This window comes from Mus caroli, unplaced genomic scaffold, assembly GCF_978045245.1.
Source record: "Mus caroli unplaced genomic scaffold, Mus_caroli_1 scaffold_8, whole genome shotgun sequence".
Classification (NCBI taxonomy): Eukaryota; Metazoa; Chordata; class Mammalia; order Rodentia; family Muridae; genus Mus; species Mus caroli.
Window position 1 is genome coordinate 50,070,147 of NW_028227263.1, and position 20,410 is coordinate 50,090,556.

General features: G+C 43.1%; 1 protein-coding gene across 2 annotated transcripts in view; it reads right to left on the reverse strand.

Moving 5' to 3' along the window:
• The window catches only part of Tenm4 (teneurin transmembrane protein 4), a 703,400-nt gene that overhangs the window by 550,573 nt on the left and 132,417 nt on the right, over positions 1-20,410 (reverse strand). For both annotated transcript variants that reach the window (XM_029479435.2, XM_085841517.1), the window contains exon 2: positions 15,845-15,900. The gene's annotated coding sequence lies outside the window, so the exon portion shown is untranslated. The remainder of the gene's footprint in view (positions 1-15,844; positions 15,901-20,410) is intronic.

Here is a 20,410-nt window from a genome sequence, read left to right on the forward strand (position 1 = left end):
GACCGTGTTTTACAGGCAAGAAAAGCTGGGGTTAAGAACAAGCTTGAGTAACAGTCAGGGTCAGATTTGAACACCTTTTTTAGTCTAACCTCCTAGTTATGTGAGATTGCCTATTAAGTCACAACAGATAAGACAGGGCCTATGGAGGTAGAAGTCTATGGGAAGGCTCCAGGAAACCTGCATCCAAAGATGTCTCAACATCTGAACATAATTTTTGTGATATCTTATTTCATTGCTGACACTCGGGCACTATTGGACTGCCATTTGGACAAAAATTCCCAAATACTTAAAACTTTGGCTCTATTAGGTTAAAAAAACACACAGGCCCTTTAGGATCTGCCTCTTGAGTTTCTTCAAATCCCTTTAAAGCTCTTCCTTTGAATCCTTGAGAATGACTTTGAATTCTAGGACAGACTCAGATCTTATACACCTTGTTCTGCTTAAACTTCAGCTATGTAGCATAGGATGTCTGGGAAAACTCCTATGTATCCTTCAGGACTCCATGTGGAACGGGTTTCTCCGGAAACTGTTCGGTTTGAAGTCTCTCTGCTTATATGTCTATGGTCTCTCATCATGACTAGGTGGCAACCTTGTCCATGCCTGGGATCTATTATTTATATAAAGTGCTATACCTCAACACATCAGACCAGCTGCTCCTCTGGAACAGGGACTCAAATAGAATCCGTTCAGACACTCTGGTAGAGGGACTGGCACAGGAAAGGAGCTTGATGAGTAATTGTTGCATTAACTAATGAAGAATCTGATTGAATGAGTGGGCCAAAGGCCACATTTCTGAGCCTCTGCATTACAAATGTTTGGGATTGATATAATCACCTGTATTATAGTGAAATTGCTGCACTCACGAACATAATCTAAGATGTCTATTTTCTGCAACAAGCCATTCAAGACAAGAATATTCCTTTCTTTATTTCACATGTTAAACAGTAACAAAAACCAAACCTGGATCTTTGGTCAACCCCTAAACACTAAGCTATTAATACGATGATTTGATTTTCTTGGATGACCCTGATGGATTCGTCCCGGCATTGGTCTGTTCTGAGTCTCTTGGAGAGGCCAGTCTCCTCTCAGCGATGGGGGAAAAGTCTGCTTCAGCATAGAATCTATTTAGACATCTGCACTGAAATAGTTGCAGTTATTTATTCTTTAAAAGCAGGAATCCCATCTGTTCTACACACCCTGGTCTGCAGCTAAGGGCCTGGCATAACGGCAAGAGATTTACAGTTCTGCACATGGAGAAATGTTCAAGATTCAATTCAACATCAGGTTTTTGTTTTCCTTGACTTCTATTTCGTTCTGATACAAGCATATGAAAGGATGTAACCGTGAGCTGTCAAAACCTTTATGCTCGTCCCAACTTTTGAAAGTTTTCAAGAAAGAAGCAGGTGTATACAAATAATTCACAAATTCTTGCAAGAAGTAGAAGAAGGAAGAACCCTTTCCAAGCCATTTTATGATCCTGATGCCAATGCTCACAGACAACACAAAGGAAGACAATTACAAGTCATTCTACTCCATAAATCCAGTTACAAAAATTCTCAATAAAATACTATTGAGTTGGCATAAAACATACAGAATGGATTGTGAATCTTGGACAAGTTGTATTTCTCTAGGGATATCAGAATGGTTCCTCATGCAAAACCCAATCAATGTTTACATACCCTATTAACACAACAAAGGACAATACCCCACACTCAGGCCAGGAGACACAGGGAAAGAATTTGACATTACTCTTTCATGGCAAAGGACACACAATAGACTATGAACAATAGTAATCGGCCCTTGATTCAGACCGTCTATGAAGCATTCGTAGCTAACATCAGACTCTGGTGAACAATGTAAAGTTTCCCCTTAAGATTAAAAACAATACAAATGATTCACTCTTAATATTTCTCATAAATACTGGAGTAAAGGCTATAAGAAAAATTAGTTAAGAAAAATAAGCAAAGGCATTCAGATTGGCAGAAAAGGAGAAACTGCCTCTGTTCATAGATGGCAAGATGTTGGTATAGAAAATACTAAGGATCTCTCTCTCTCTGTCTACCTGTCTCTGTCTCTGTCTCTGTCTGTCTGTCTGCCTCTCTCTCTCTCTCTCTCTCTCTCTCTCTCTCTCTCTCTCTCACACACACACACACACACACACACAAACACACTCACACACTATAGAACTAATAAAACAAGCTGATCAAGATGACAAAAATGAATGTATAGAGTATAGAAAGAAATACTCTGGAATCAATCCATAAATGCAATCAAGAAAATAACTTTATTTGTAATATTATCCAAAGATAATAAAATAAGGACAAAACCTGCATATTGAATAATTTTTTTTAAAATCACAGAAAAATTCAAAGTTTTTATTAATTGGGATGATTCTTTATGTTCATAAACTGAATGATCTTATATTGGAATTAAAATATTTATTTTGTTTTATTTTTATAAACCAACAAATATCTCCTAGAATATATGTGTAAATTCACAAAACACAAAAGTCTGAATCTTGGAAAAAATAACAGAAAAATTGAGGTACCCACACTTCTCAACTTTACAACTGCTTTGCAGGGACAAGAATGAAGACAGGGGTCATTGCAAGGATGCAGATGAGTGGAGTAAAATGGAGAGATCGGGAATGAATTCTCACATTTATGCTCAATTGATTTCTGACAGAAGCAGCAGGACATATGAATGGGAAAGGAAAGTATTTCCAATCAATGTTTCAGAGATAATTGGAGTGAAGGTGGACTCAGACATCATTCAAGATACAAAGTTTAACTCACAGTGGATCACAGGCCTAGATGTAAATTTAAAAGTATTAGAGGAAAACAAAAGACTAAAGCTGTATGATTTGGGATAAGTGGTCACTTCCTTGATGTGACACAAAAATCACAGGCAACAAAAGAGAAATGAAATCTAAATTGAACTTCATTAAAAAATTTAAAAACGTGCTTTTCAGAGCATACTCTCAAGAAAGAAAAGGGAAATGACAGCTCATAGAAGGAGAGAACATACTCTCAAATCATGAACAAATGACTTAAATCAAGAATATCTAAAATCTTACAACTACAGAAAGACAGACAAGCCTATTAACAAGTGGGCAAAGAACTAGAATAAACATTTTTTCAAGAGAATTTTTTTTAAACTGCCATAGTCACACATAAAGATGACACTATTAGTCATTACAAAATCCAAATAAAAACCACAACAAGGCATTACATTAAAACCTCCAGAATGTCTAAAAAAAAGATATATAATAAAAAACAGTGAGTAGAAAGGATACAAAATATTAGACACTCCATGCATATCTAGAGGGATAACAAATGGTATAGATGCTCTTGAAAACTGGTTGCCACTTTTTGAAAATATTAACAATGGAATTACCATAATGTAGGACCCAGAAATTATCACCTCAAGGATATACCTAAAGAATGTAGGACCTAGAAATAGCATCCTCAGTATAGCCCTAAAGAATGTAGAACTTAAAATATTGCTCATGAGATTGACCCAAATAATGTAAGACCCAACAATATCACACACTCAGGGTACACTCAAAAAATGTAGGACTCAGCAATACCAACCACAGGGAATAACTAAAGAATATAGGATACAGCAATATCACCCTCAGGATATACCAAAAGAATGTAGAGCCTAGCAATAGCACCCTTTGGATAAACCAATAAAAAGTATAGGACCTAGCAAAAGAACCCTCAGAATATATTTAAAAGAATGTAAAGTTCATCAATATCATCTCCAGGATATACCCCAAAATACTGGACCGAAATATATCACTCAGGATATAACCAAAGAATATAACATCTAGAAATATCACACTCAGGTTCTACCCCAAAGATCTAGGATCCAGTAATATCACACTCAGAATAAACTTAAAGAATGTAGTACCCAGAAATATGGCCTTAAGGATATATCCAAGGAATATATGACCCAATAATGTCATTCTCTGAATATATGCAAAAAACTGAAAATATACATCCACAAAAAATCTGCACATAACAGTCAAAAAGTAGAAGCAATTTAAATGTTTATCAAGTGATAAATTCGTAAGCAACATTAAAGTGTGTGTGTGTAGTGAAACACTAATTCATACTACAACATGGATAGACATTGCAAACATTATGCTAAGTGAAAGAAATCAGACAGAAAGGCAGCATCTTGTATGATTCCATTTATACAAAATCTTCAGAATAGACAGGTCCATAGAGAGAGAAGTAGATTAGTGGTTGCCAGGGATGGGGGATGCAGGAGATGGTGAATGACTGCTAATGAGTGTTTCTTTGGGGGGTGATGAAATGTTCTAAAATTAGATAGTGATGATGGTTGCACAACTCCGTGAGTATTGTAAAAAACCAGGGAACTGTGTGCTTTAAAAGGGTGGATTTTACGGCATGTGAATTATATCTCAATAATGCTATTATAAAAAATATGCAAGAAAGAGACTGTAGGGAATGTGGAAAAAAATGGAAACAGCTGACTTGCTGGAAGTGCTAAGATGGAAGGTGATTTTATTTCTTTTCCCATTATTGTTGTTTATGGAACAATAATATGAAAAGGAAAGAGACAGGGAGGGGGCTTACTGTAGAAAACGGGCCCCAGGTTTGAAGTTAGGAGACTGAGGTTTTAATCCCTCATGCTGCTAGTTGATGACCATGTACTATTGGGTATGTGTCTATGCCTCTCTGGGCCCCAGTACCCTTTTCTCAGATGCAGGATAATGCCAACCCTCTAGAGCCACCATGAGGATTGCACAAAGCCTTCCAGGCCCAAGAACAGTGTGTGGCCGGTTCTCAGGGTGCTTGTTTTTTTTTCATTTATTTACTCAGTCCTAGAGTATCAACTACCTATCGGGGATACAGATATATAGTGATGAGGTCTTGTCCTTAAACATTTTAGGACTAAAAGTGGGAGACAGACATAGAAATTGTTCCATGGAGTTCACTGGGAAAGGGTGACAACAATTCTATTCACACAAGAGCTTGTTGGATAGCTCTGTGCACAGAGGAAAGACGTTTCTACACTCCTGTTGGGACTTATTGGTGAAGGCACAGATGAAGAAACTCAGATCAAAAGAAGAAAGAAAAAGCCACAGCCACACATCCTCACACCAGGCCCCATGCTCACTCTGTGTGCGCTCTGCTCTCACCTGTGCAATCTCATGCACTTCCCAGAGAATGGCAGCAAGGAAAGGATGACAGCCCACTTTGAAGATGACAAGCTAGTCTTAAAGAACTCGAGCATTTGGTTTCATGCAGCCACCACAAGGGGTGAAATCCATCCCACTTGGCTTTGGCTACCACTCCTCAGGAATCTCAGCCTCCTCGAGCACTAGGAGGAAGGATTGTGGGGAAAGTGATGACTCACATAAGGAACAGGGATTTCCCCAAGTCATGGTGGTAGGATAACTGGGTATGCCTTTCCCTCCCTTAGGGCCCAGTGACTACCATGTCAGACAGAAACCCTAGGACTTATAAGTCTTAGATCATCCAATGGAGAGTTAATGGTATCTTCCAGGAAATAGTCCTGGTCTGTAGATTGTCAGTGTCTAGTAAGTACTTTCCCACTAGTGTCACTAAGTCATGAGTGGAGGCAGATGCTTTAAACAATCTATTTCCTCTCGGTGGGGCATGACCACCAGCCATCATGCAGCAGAGCACCTGGCCAACAGGAGAGCTTGAGCACAGACATGACAAAGAAATGAGCAGAAGAACCCAGTCATTGCTAGGCCTACAGTAACAGTGATGAGGCAGTCACAGCTCAATGAGGGCTAGGACAGGATGTAGGGATGCTAGAGAATAGAGGACATGGAAGGTTGAGCAGAAATTGGTACTATTTGGTGATGTGCCACTTTTGGGTCACCCATGCTTGCATTAGAAACCCCTCAAACTTCCATAAATAATTTCAGTAAACCCATTGGTTCACCAAGTTGGACTTGTATAGAATTGTTTATCCATCTGTTGGTGACAGACTGGGGTGAATCAAGTGTTTTTATAGTTCTGTAAGAAAAGTTTGTCCATGGCAGGAATCCCACACATTGGACATTCCCAGAATGCCAGCATTATACTCTTGCTTCCCCAAGTTTTGGGGCTTGAGCAATACAGTATACCCAGTATATGTAGACACCAAGGTAACCTTGAAGATCAGAGAGGTCAAGTGACTTATGCCTGATTGCACAGAAAATCTGTAGCAGAGAAAGGAGTGAAGACGAATTGTGCTCTTTATTCTCTCACGCTGATTTCAAATTCCATTTTTATATAGAGAAGTCATCGTCTCAAGGACCAAGGCCACAGTCCACAAACAACACAGAAAACCCAGTGTCAAGGGGCTGAGGAACCATGCTTGTAATTTAAACTCTGGGACACTGGTTTTATGCCTGTGTCCCTAAGAGCTTTTTTAACACTTGGCACAGAACTGAAATGCCCTAATCTCTCTTAGGTTCTGGTAGCGTTTACTTTCAGCTCAGAGCCAAAATCCTACCTTACCCGAAAGCAACTTGCACAAAAGCAAGGTCAGTAGCAGAGTAGAGACCCAAGAAACCCTGGAGGGGCACTGCCAAGCTTGTGGCACCTGGACAGCTGGACGAAGAACAGTGTTATTTATCAAGAGTCATTACCAGCCCTGCCTTGGCTTAGGTGTCTGCCCCAGTTCACTGGCTCCAACAGCAAGTCTGTGATTCCCAAAGGCCCCTTGCAGTTGAAATGAATAGAATTGAATACAGAGCTCTACTCTGTTCAGCTTGATGTGTGCTGGTGAAACAAATAGAAGGTTCTTGAGAAATCCATTGTGTTTGGTGGTGATGGCTAGGTGGATAGCCCTGCAACTCTAATGTGATTTCCAGTGACTTGATAGGTCAACAACCAACACTTTGGAGTAACAACCAAAGGCAGGCCACACTCAAGAGGGAACCCCACTAAGAAATCACCTCAGGGGCTTGGGAGATGTCTCAACGGCTTACTATGTAAACACGAGAACCTGAGTTTGACCCACATCACTCAGGCAAGATTAACAGTAGCTGAAATGAGAGTGTGATCTCAGAAAGGCAAGGGGAAGGAAATGAATTTGGGGTGGGGAAAGGGCACTGAGTGAGGCAAGAGGAAACAAGTCTGCACTCAAATGTAATGTGGTCAGGGAGGATAATAAGGAAAAACACAAGAAAACCACATTTTCCAGCAGACATGTTGAGGAAATGGTCCAAGGTCTGCCAAGTATTCGATCTCATCAATAACTGTCCCCTATAGATGGAGAGGGCGAAAGGAACAAATAAGTTCCTTCTCATGAGTGGATTCCAGCGATTGAGAGCATTTATCCAGAGCACTGTATTTGGGAAAGTTCTGAGACTTCACTGAAACACAGTAGTAAAGGCTGTAGTGTTAACCAGAGGTGCCTACAGAGGGCTGGCAGGCAAGAATGGCAACTGCCTGCTGTGTACAAGGAACCAAGATTTGCTTTTCCAGCTGCAGGGAGAGCTACTGTTGTCTCCTCAGTTGAGCTCCTTTCTAGAAGTGGCCTTCAGCTCAAGAGAGTGGTCACCTGCAGGCAGCTGCAGTTGTCACTTCTGTGGCCGTAAATAAGTTAAACTGCACTAGATGCGATGGGGGGGGGATATCAGAGGAAGCATCTCAGGCTCATGATTCGCAGTGGAGTCAACTGAAGAACCGCTATGACTGTATTGCAGTTAACCACCACCACCCCTCCCTCCACCTTGTCCTGGCTCCTAGTCTCACTCTAAGAGGTTGGGTACAGGAACACCCCTATCAACTTTCCACAAGGAAATCTCTACCAGACCCAGTCAGGCTAGCCACACTCAATCCATCATGAACTGCCATCCCTGCATAAGCACGATGTCTCTGTGCCTAGTTAGTTAATAGCTTGTCATCTGTATTCGCTTATTCCTCAACAGGCACTCAGGGCCAGTCAATGAGAACAACACATCAGCTTTCTTTTTCCCGAGGTGTTGAGGAGGCTTGAAGATAAGTTTGCCATTCTTTCTTCTCCTTTGCTGATATCAGAGGTAAAATTTTGCTGGCTTGGCTATTTTCCTCTCATTTCAGACATTCCTTTTCCTAGTCTCTGACTATGAGATAGCTCTCATGCACAGTTTAGTTTTGAGGATCATCATAGGTCAATGATGCCACTGGGGGCCTTAAGAATATATTTCTCTGACTCTCAGCATGATGTGGTCAACATCAACTTATAATATAATAGGCACAGTGAAACAAGGTTAGCACGAACTCCTTTGGACAAGTGGCACAGACAGGTCAAACAATTCCCACATCATACAGCACTTTTATTGCAAAGCCTAGGCTGAACTCTGAGTTTCTTGCTCCCGACGCCTTTTAGGAGAGTTTCCTGAAGGACATGGGCATTAACTCAGGGGATTCTCCGCCCTGGCTCTCTTTATGTTATCACGGGACCCCGGAGTTTTGGTTATGTTCAGATCCTGCTCTGAGTATTGAATAGCATAACTCAGATGGAAGACAGTGTAACAGTTCAAACTCTAAGTTCCTGCTACATGCTGGACAAGGGTCATACTGCTCCTGCTTGGACTCCTCACTCAACGGGGACCTCACTACTGAGAAGGCTGAGGAACCTACTGTTCCCTCACCTGTGTGACTTAATCAGGACCAAGAGGGAAGACTGTGGTATTAGAAGGAGATGAGAGACACAGGACTTAGAATACAGTGCTGAGAATGCAATAGGTACAAATAGAAATGCTTCCTGTTTCTGATAGACACAGAACAAGTAGACATAACCAGCTTATATGGAGTCTAGGTCTAATCCTTTACCCAGGAATGTTCTCTATAATCTCCACATAGCCCCTCATAGAGCCAGAGAAGCACACAGATTAGCTATGGCTTCTGCCACCAAGCATCTGGCTCTGCCATGTGCTCATGTGACTTTACAGAAGTTGCCCAGTCATCTGTGCCTCAGTTTCCCCATCTGTAGGCGGAAGAGAGACTCTTGTTATCTATCACAGCAAGATTGCCATCTACAGGTTTAAATTCTGCTGGGCACACATGGTACGTATTAAAAGCCGCTTCAATCATCGTTCCTGTTCTATAGACCAGGAAATTGAAACAGGAGATTCACCCCTTTCCCTAAGATCAGACCTCTAAATAAGGAGCAGAACCGGCATAGAAACCCTGGTCTACCCAGATCCTCAGTGCACATATTTACCCCTATGGAGCATTTATTCTGTCACTCCTTTTACTTTTTGACTTTTTAGAACAGAATGAATAAGGGGCACTCAGGGGGGCTTCTGTCTGAGAAACTTCACAGTTTGCTCTCTTGAGAGAGCTGCTCTCACCTGCTCTGCAGGATGAGTCTCACAGTCATGTGATGCAGCATGATGCCACCTGTTCACTGGAGAGACAGCAAAGACAGAGCTGGCTCCCTGGTCTGCCACTGCGATGACACTTGCATTTTTGATCTAAGGGGAAGATTGGGCTACAGACAAATCCACCAGCCCCATGTACCCATGGGAATTGGTGACTTTCCAGTGATTCTGTAACCCTGGGGTATGCTGGTAAGCAGAAATGCACTTGTCAGCACACCTGCATAGTTAGTTATGCACAGCAAAGGCTTGATGACTAGCCATTTTCCTGCTGAACCTATGTGAGGAGCAACTGGCATGAGGCGGTCCCTTTGGCTCCGCACAAAGAACAGAAGTCAAATGAAAAGTATTTACCAACTGTTGTATGTGGGTATTGGACAATTAGAACTGACCATGAGAATGGGTATAGGCTGCAGAACAGCAGTGCCATGGGTGTCCCAGCTAAACATCTGCTCCAGCATCATGGAGACATAACATATACATAAAGAGAAGAGAATCCAGAGCTGGGGCCTAGATGTTAAAAGAGAATTTTCTGCTTATCTTATATGGAAGTTCCACAGAGGATTCCTGACCCCTAATGATGCTCTGCAGAGCGTGGATGCAGTGCAGGAATGGTCTCTTCCTTCAGTGCACAGGCACAGCCACCCGGAGAACAATGCTATCCAAAGGCAAGTCTGCAATACCATAGCTCATTGGTCATCACATGGTCACTCTTTCCATTCACGGAACAAGTGCCCCTGCTCTGGCACTTACATAGCAAGGCACCTTTGCCATTGCTGTCTCCAAGACTGAACATAGACCAGAGTCAGACCACAAGAGGGAACCTTGGCAGCTTAATGAATTCCATCAGAAACCTGGTCACATTCCAGTAGCCCCTTGAGTCTCTCCAAGCCCCTCCTCCCTGTCTTAGATCAGTTTCCCCGCAGCTTGACTTTACATGAGTATATGCTCCTACTACCTTTTGGACAAAGTCACAAGGGGTCAATTATCTTGCTGCAATGAGGCTGGAGGACCATTTCGCCGGCTTGCATAAGATGAAACTCCATATGATGAAACACATCACAGACCCATGGGGTCTTGTGGGAAGGTACAGGAAAGGGAAGGTGGTCCCTTGAGAGCAATGCATCAAGATTTGCCTGCCTCCCTTCTTTTGGCCTCATCCACCAATGGCTTGGCTGTTGAGAAATTGCCAGATTCTAAAATGAAATACACACACACACACACACACACACACACACACTGTGGCTGCACATTTCCCCACTATTCTCCATGAACTTAGATTGCATCTCTTGATGCTACCTTGTCCTACTCGTATGTTACAAATGAGGTTTACCCCCAGGAACAACCACTGTACATCGATTTTATTAGTGGCTCTTCATATAATCTTTTATACATGACATGGCATCTCAGCCTTTTCCAGTTTTGCCTTGGCTGTCTGAAAACACTGCTTTAGATGATCAGGCACTAGATTTGAGTGACAGTTTCATAGGAGTTCACAGATGCAGCCATGGCTACCAGCTGTGTCTATGAGGAAGATTACTTAAGAAAGCCTACGTCTCAGTAGGGCAAGACATCCACTGAATGCCAGCTCTTGTGTCCGTTAGCTCAGATTCCTCCTGGAGTCTGTTACTGTTCAGTTGTGCGACCTGGGAAAGTGATTCAATGTGTTTGAGCCATTGCCTTTATAACTACAGCATCCAATGTAGTGGTTGCTGCAGAAATTAAACAAAATAATACAGTCATATGTCACCCAGGGATGTTTTGGTCAATAAGAGACCACACATGCAATAGCAGCCTCTTGAGATTATAACTGAGCTGATAGAGCTCTTATTGCTTTGTGGTAACATCATTGCCATGGTGGAGTTCAATGTGTTATTCATATGATTACAGTGATGATAATGTAAACAATTTATTGCACTGCCAGAGGTAAGAAAGTGTAGCTTGTACGTTGCCTACAGTAAGCACTACTAGGAAGTGATAGCAAGTTGCTTTAAGTTCTTTGATTTAGCATATTTTCTTAAATCATTCGTTTAGAGTACCTCTACTTACTACAAATACTTAAGTAGGTTTGCCATGTTATGTCAGCACAAGGCTCACATATTTATGCTAATTACATGTCTGATTAAGAGGCCATATGGAGTGACTGAACCCTGTGCCATTTAGAAGAATCTACACTTTGATGGCTGCACAAGGAAATCACCTCATCTCATAGTTCTCTGGGCTCATCTCATCATTAAGCAGCACATGAAAGCCCTTAGTGCTATGTACTGTTAACGTACAGTCAATAACTTATTACTAATACTGTTGATCATTACATCCTGTATCCCTCAGCTGCTATAGACCTATGCCCTGCTGGGGCTTGGGGCTGGGGCTGGGGCTGGGGCTTCTGGTTGCTATCTCAGGGAACCTTACCAGCCAATGGAAGAAGACCACAGAAAGCCAATGGCTAGGATGCTGCATTGTTTCTAAAAGCACTAGCACTAGTCAGGGTCACCCCATTTGGACTAGGTATTACCCTATGCTACAGACTTCCTATAAGGCAAATGCTTGTAGCTTCTAGTCTGAATACCTGAACACAAATTCCAGCATTACTGCAAGATTGTGAAAGTTGGCCATGTTCACCAACTTTTTGAAACTGATTTATCTCATGGACCAGAAGGTCTTGTATATATTAATAAATGTCAGTTGGCTAGAGGGCAGGATAAGCCTTAAAAGCAGGAACATTCAGGGGTATACAGAAAGCTGATGCTGAGTGACTGTGCTCTCCCAGCCCTGGACTGTGTGTCTGGGAAATTCTGAAGGCAGGTAACAGGCAGGTGCGTGGCATTGCTGGTGTGGAGACCATTGTAAGTCAAAGATGTCAGCCCAGGAATGAGAGGCTAGACCCACAGATGAAGCAGTTTACAGGAATCAGGCAGAATGCTTCATATAAATAGGATAGACCTCCAGAAGGAAGAAAATGATAAAGATGGAAAGAGAGAGAAGAAGTGGTCAGGGCTCTAGGAAAAGCTGGGTCTCTAGGCTTTCCCAAGCACCTCAGGTTCCTATTCTCCACTCCCACATTATGACTACAGGGCCCTTGGCAGCTCTATCCAGGGCTCAACAGTTGGAAACAAATCTCTCTCTCTCTCTCTCTCTCTCTCTCTCTCTCTCTCTCTCTCTCTCTCTCTCTCCTTATCTCCAGGCAGTACAATGATCCTAGTCTTATTTCTTTTGTGGGTTTGCTAAATCAAATGTAAGAGAATATAAAGTTCTATAAAAATGATCCGTTATCAATACTGACATCCTTATTACTTCTCCAATGGCAAGTACTAATTACAGCTATTACAAATCTGTCAGGTGTACCTTCAGGATTACCGGCAATCTGCTCTACAATCCGCCCTTCATTAGAAGAAGAAGAAGAAGAAGAAGAAGAAGAAGAAGAAGAAGAAGAAGAAGAAGAAGAAGAAGAAGAAGAAGAAGAAGAAGAAGAAACTGAGGCTGAAAGAAGTAGACCCACCATGTGAATAAAGACTCCAAAGTTTCCTGTTAGGACAACATGAGACAGCAGGAGCTAGGGATCCAGGCACACAGCAGTTATCCTGTCAATTTAGACACCAGCTTTGTCCATTGTGAGCAAGACAGGAGAGATCACAGCCTTTGACGGAGAGCAACGGGGTTGTACAGTATGTGAGGGGAAGCTGCCTCCTCCTTGGAAGGATCAATATAAGGAATAGGCATCTTTATCTGATCCAAACACATCTCTGTCCCCTTGCTTAGGCAGCCATAGACAAGGTTCACTTTCAAAATCACTATGCAACAACAGCCTGTGCAAAGAGATGAAGTAGCACGAAGTGCAGGAACACACACACACACACACACACACACACACACAACCACTCCTTAGGGCTTCCAGGAGGGAGCCAGAGGCCATAGTCTTCTCTGGAGACCACAGCTTGTCTGGCCTGGCCCTTTTTGGAGTACTGTGGGGGATAAACAGGAGTACTGCAAACAGAACTTTACATTGCAGGGACTGATTACCTCTGCAGCAGAGCCGTGCAAATTAGAGCCGCCAGCCCCACAACTGAGCAGGTGAGAGGAACAAAACAACACAGACTCAGACCTGTTTACAGGAACGACATTCTTGTAGAGAGCCTGATAAGTCTGTTGCTAAGCCTGCCTTGCTTCCTGTCACCAAGCACCTGCTTCTCATGCAGGAAAGATAATCGCTCTGGGAACAGGCTCCACTCGGGAGACCTGGCAGAGTGCTTGCTATGGAGAGCCAAGGCTGCCTTTCAACAAGCCTTCCCCTTGTCCTGTGTGGGATGAAGGGAAACCCTACCTGGCAAGGAAAAGCTTTGCCCTGCTGGCTGTCTGCAGCTGAAAGTGACCTGCAGAGAAAGAAAGATGTTCCTGGATTCCAAGCTCAGAGTAACTGCTGAACAAAGACGCCAAAGATTCTTGCTGGGACAATGTGAATCACAGGGGATGAGGTTCCAAGAGTATGGCAGCTATCATCTGTCAGGCCAGGTGGTCACCTGCGTTGTTAGTGCTGAGTGAGACAGGTGGAGGGAAAGAGCACAGCCCTGAAGGGAGGGGGTACTGCAAAGGCTGGGAGGGTGCCTGCCACAGAGAGATCAATACAAGAAGCAAGAGTCTGTAGTTGACTCTGAAGAAGGTAAGAGGGATCTTGGTAATTCTATCCAGGATGAAGGGACAGCTGGATCCCATTGTCATTAGAGAGGTCCAAAAGGCTTGTTAAGAGCCATTCTGGAGGTTAGAGGGATGGTTCAGTGGCAATAGTGCTTACTGCTTTTCCGGAGGAGCCAAACACCCACACTGGAAGACCACAAACGCCTGTCATACCAACTGTCAGGGAATCCAATGGAGGCCAGCACCCATGTGCATGTGGCATACGCTAATACAGACACATGAATGAAAAGATAAAAATGTAAATCTGGAGATAAAGAAATTTCCTTGTAAGAATTGCTTTCTAAACATTGTACACACACACACACACACACACACACACACACATAGGTATTGTCTTTCTCTCAGCCCCTCTCCCCTCTTTCTCCCTTCTTCGTTCCCTCCCTCCCTCCCCCTCATAATCCACAAAGCATGTCTCCTCAATTAAATAGACCCACCAGCCATCCCCAGTGCACACTCAAATAGAAACACCAGGTTAGGCCTGAGGTTATTCATGCACCCTTTGAAATCCCAGACTTTGAAAGAGCCCAAGAGCTTCAACTCCAAGAAGTGTCCTCCATATAAACAAACAGCCCAGCCTCTAATCCCTCCCGCTCTCCATGCAGTGCCCGAGGCAAAGTTCTGTAAAGGCAGGAGCTAAGCACTTGCTTTAGTGTCCAGAACCATTGAGCTTTAGGAAGCAGCAGCCTTCAGCAGGGTCACTGCACAACAAGGGGACTGTCCCCACAGCCCTTGGCAGAGTCTCTCTGATATGCTAACTCTCAGTCACTTGGAAACAGAGTCTTGTCTCTGGCATTGGGTAGGTTTATCCTCTTGTTACTGGCTTGCCCAGAGCTCACATCAGTCTTCACTCCTAGGAAAGGAAGGCACTGCCCTCTGCCAACAAACAAACAAACAAACAAACAAACAAACAAAAAAAAACCTATACAAAAAATATCCCTACCTGGGCATAAACCTATCTTGATTTCTGTTTTCCCCAGCACCATCCTTACTGTTGGAATAGGTTAAAAATGTCCATTTTAAAGACTTTTTAAAGGATTCCCATCTATGAGATGAAACTCCTGGAGGAAAGCTCATTGAGACCAAAAAGGCCTAGGCATTAGTCCGCATCTCAAGCACGCACCCATGATACTTTCTTGTTTATAGGTTCACCGCTTATATCAAATAACACTAGCTAATGGTGTTCTGTTATACAATGTAAATCAATTGGGGAAAACATTACAACCATGAATACTACAACCACGAACTCCAAGGCAGGTGTTAGAAGTTTCCATGAAGCAATAATGATCACAGGAAGTGATTATATATACCAGAGGCACAGCAAACTCCATATTAACTCGTCAATCTCCGTGCCCAGCACCGAGCTCAGTATTCTGATGAAAAACAATTCAGAGGAACTAGGGACCGCGAACATATCTGAGTTCATATCTGGAAGTCATAGAATGTGTTGTTGCAGGATCTGAGCACACACACACAGCTCCTCTGACTCCTGGTTGTACAAACACTCAGGTCTACCTTACCAGGTTCTAAAGAGTCCTCCTACCACCCTAAGGAAAGGTCTAACACTAACACGGGGCTAAGAGATCTTCACAATGATTCAAGCAGATCATGACAATAAAACAGAAATCACAACCCATTTAGTACCCAAATGCTTCAAACTGGTTCTGTTCATTTCCTTACTTAAATTGCCCAAAACAGACAAGTCGGGAACTGGGGTGCATGTAGCTGCAGAGGAGAAGCCCCGATGATCGGATATCTGCTTTATTTCAGGCCCAATTCATCGTCATAACTTACCTACTGCCCAAGTGTCCGAGAAATCACTAGCCCTCTCTCAGCCTCAGACTGTCCATCTGAAAAACAAGAAGACAACCACAATGAACCCTGAGTGTCCTCTGTGCTCACAGGCAGCACAACTTTGACACCTAATATTGCCTGCCACCTACTCACCAGCCCATGGAACAGAGGATGTTCCTGATGGTCAGGGCACACACACACACACACACACACACACACACACACACACTGCTCAATGACGGTTCTGTGTCAAACCTGGCCACCAGCAGTACTTCTATCTCTGTATGGAAACATCAGCCTTCCAGGCATCTGGGTACACACTTTTGATTTTCATAGATGTCAACCTAGATCTTTAGGGACAATAGAAGAAAGAGTATAAAGAGCCATGGCTCTCATACATTCTCAGTTAAAAAAAATTAAGGGTTGTGGAGAGATGGCTCAGTGGTTAAGAGCACTGGCTGCTCTTCCAGAGGTCCCAAGTTCAATTCCCAGCAACCACATTGTAGCTCACAACCATTGTAATGAGATCTGATGCCCACTTCTGATGTATCTAAAGATAGCTAGTGTAGTCATATAAATAAAATATAAAATAAATCATTATCTTTATATTAAAAAAATTAATTATATTGATGTGTATTTGTGTGTGTCTTTTGTATGACTGCATACTGTGTGTGTGTGTGTGTGTGTGTGTGTGTGTTTGTGTGTGTGTGTGAAGTGCCTTGGAGGTCAGAAGTAGTCATCAGGTCCCTCGACTTAACAGGTGGTTGTAGGATATGCAGCACAGGTACTGATAACTGAAATGGGTCTGCTACAAGAGGATGGGCAGAGAGAGCTTCTAATGGCTGAGCTGTCTCTCCAGTTCCATTTGAGCATTATTCTTACAATCATTTCTCTCCCAGGCATACACACACACACACACACACACACACACTCTACCTTTCAGAGCAGGACAATGGTACATAAAACCTAGTGGACCGTAGGATCACAGGCCTCCCTTTCATGTCCCTCACATTATGACCAGGACTGCTGCCCTTCCCATAGTGTCTCTTTCTCATTGTCATTTTCTCCAAGCTCTTTGCAGGCCTGTGCTCTGGTCTCTGGCAGTAGCATTGTCTGCACTCAGTCCAGTGGAGTGCGGGGGGGGGGGGGGGGTGACTTCTGCCACTGGACTTACCCCAGCCTTCAGTTGACTACGTCTGGAAAATAAGGGACAGATAGCAGCCACTCACAGATATTCCTTTCGAATTAGGAACAAGAGTCCAAGGGAAAGAAAAGGAACCCCATCATCTCCCTGAGCCCCTCCAGTCACAGCTGTCAAGGCGGCACTACCTACAGATGTTCTCTCAGGTCCTCGGAACCACTCTGGGAAAGTTTCACAGCCAAGAAGACTAGCTCAGCTTGGCGGCCATCCATCCTAAGGCCACTGCAGTCACTGGTTGCCGCCGCACAGTTTGGCCATCACTGGGTCAGTTATTTGCTTTCCTTTTTGTTTGTTTGTTTAACCTCATATCCAAACATCTCATTACTTTACATTTTAGGCACATATTTTATGTGCTTGTGGAGGGGGTGCGAGTGGGGCAGAGCATGTTACAGTGTGTTGGTGAAAGTCAGACGACAGCTTGTGGGTATTGGTTCTCTCCTTTCGTCCTGTTCATTTGGGAATCAAGCTCAAGACATCATGTAGCAACATTAGTGACAGGTGACTTTACCTACTGAGCCATCTCCCTCGCTCTTAACTTCACTTTTAAGGGAGTTTTAAAAGAGGTACCTGCAGCTTTTTATTTCTTGCCCTTCTCTCCGTGGCCCATTAAAAAGCAACCTTGTGATGAAGATGGAGTCGATTATTGCAAACGGGTTGCTAACAATGTCAAGAGTCATCCTGCACACAAATGTCTACGAACTCCCAGGGTCCAGGTGTTGTCTGTGTAACCTATCTGTCCGTATCTCATTAGAATATGGCACTTTTGAAGTCTAAAATGCTCATCCGCAACCATGCTACCTCTTAGCAGTTTCTTTAACTATACTTGAGGGATGCAGGCATTTGGTCCCTGGCTACTCTGCAGCCTCAGAACTTAGAGATATCACATTTCAAAAGTAAAGCCACAAGAACTGCTTTACTCTTTGTTATCTGTTACAAAGGTTTGCCAAGGTCACCCAGGAGCCAGGACTTGGCTATCCCCAACCCAGCACTCTGTGAATATAGTCACTCCCTCTCCTGCAACCTGTCCTCAGAGCTCCAATCTATAACTCCTTGGCATTGGGCCACTAATTAAGTTCTATTTGCAAGTCAAGGCAGGTTCAGCCCATTCTGTAACATCATCAGCGATTCCATAAAGTGACGAGATCCTATCAATAGCTATTTAAGTTCCCGAAAAGGGCACTTTAGTAAGAAGCGTCCAGGTTTCAGAAAATGTGACTGAAAGTGATTCTTTATTCAAAGATCCAAGATAGTAACCAAGGGAATAGAAAGGGCCAGTCACATAATACCTAGGACTCCACTGTCACGGGAAATGAGGACGAAACTGCAGCCACCAAGAGGCTGTGCTGGATTCTGGCCAATGTGGCTGTGGCATGGCCTTGTTAGAACTTTAACTTCCTACTTCCTGTCATTCGTTAAAATTAATTGCTGTAAATTTTTTATGAGCAGAGAGTAAATAGGTGAAAGGGCCTGTAGAAGTGGCTTAGTCTGCCTTGATGCAGAGCCTCACTCCCTCAAGAAGACTTGGCTTGATTAGTCCCCCCCAATCCAGCAAAACCCTCTCTCTGGAATCATTTGCTAACCAATCCACATTAGTCAATTATTACAGTCATCGACATTATAATTATTACACCCATAGATTGCTTTCTCTTTTAAAGAGCCAGGATTTTTACCAGAATCCACTAAATATTTTTAAAATGTACTACCACCCTGGTGGTATCGATTTGGATCAGGCCCCTTTAGCCTTTCTATGAGAGTATGGAGAAAGAGATGCACACATGCCATGCATTTCTGATGGTTTACAAAGAAGGGTCCCAACCATGGATGCTGAGGTTAATGTCTTTTGAACTTACTAAGAAAGCATTCTCTATAATGGTTTTATGTAGGTAGGTAATTAATCCCTCACTGACAGATGTATACAATTTTTCACTAATTAATATTTCATACATATTTCTCACGTGGCAGTCTGATTATGTACTTAAGCTACATTGCCAAACAGTTGGAAAATGTGTAAATGCCTCCCACAAAAGAGCACATCTTCTTTCATCTCTGCCAGCACTCCATGAGCGAGCTAGCGCCTCTTGCTCTCCTCAATGGTAAACATCAGGATCCTGGTTTATCTCTGTCACTGAGGTAGACACACGATACCATGGCATTTTAATCTTTGTGTCTTTAGTGTAAACATGTTTTCCCACATGCCTTAGCAATTAACATTGTTAAGGAATCAACATGCTCTCTGCCCTTCCTTTACCCATCTCTGAGTAGGCTCGAGAATCTCCGTACTGGTACAAAAGGATTTGCCATGTGTCTTTTCCTTTACTGTTACTGCTGCAGCTGCTGTTGTTGTTAGCTCTCCGCCAGTGTGCTCAGTCACAGCGCTGTCTCCTGATGGTTTCCACCAGAGTCCCAGCAGCTGTTTTGATACCACCTTATATGTCACACTGGTCCTGGACAATTATTCACCACAGTGTATCAATTCTACCTTCAAATATACCTTAAGTCAGTTCATTTTCTCCATCCCAAGGGGTTCCTCAATTCCACTGAGCCACCATTGTCTCTCATGTGGATTTCTGCATGACCCTCCTACCCACTATGTTCATACAGTGTACTGCAATTCTCTCCCCACAAGTTTGAGGGATTTTTTTAATGAAGGAGTACTCCCAAAACTTCTTGTTCTACTGAAACAAAATCTGAAGGCCATAGGGCATCCTTTAGGCTCTCCAATTTCTTTCTAGAACCTGGAAAATGTTGGGTATTCTGACTGTCTGTCTGTTTGTCTGTCTGTCTGTCATCTCCCTAGCACTACAGGTCTGTGCCACCATACCTGGTTCTTCCAGATTTTAATAATGACCAAAAAAGACAAGGGATGAAATGGGTTTGTATGAAATGCCAGGCTCTGACTTACAGCAACCATGAGGGACTATCACATCTTTTCTCACACATACAATTCATAGCCTGGACCTTGGGAACAAGAGTTCTAGAACTGGGGGTGCCAGAAAGGCTAGATCTGTCTGCGTCACAAGCTCTTTGGCAGTTCCAGTGTTTCTCTATCCTCTGTGCCCACATTCAATAAATGTTCAATGGACTTCATTTTAAGTCAAATGATATAGTAATTACACCAAATTTACCCTCTTCCCTCCCATATTCAAACATAAATTTACTTGACTGCAATTATTGATTTGATGAGTTTTTCTTTCTATAGAGCGAGACACATATTTATGAACATTTGCTCTTAGGTTGTTTTTCTGAGTTAACTCGGGAGAAGCAGATATAGGGAAGAGAGGCTCAGCTCTCCTCCGGCTGCATCTCACTAGTCCGCTCTCTGCAGCTCCCCGTCTTCAGTTCAACATCCAGTCACCAAAATCAGC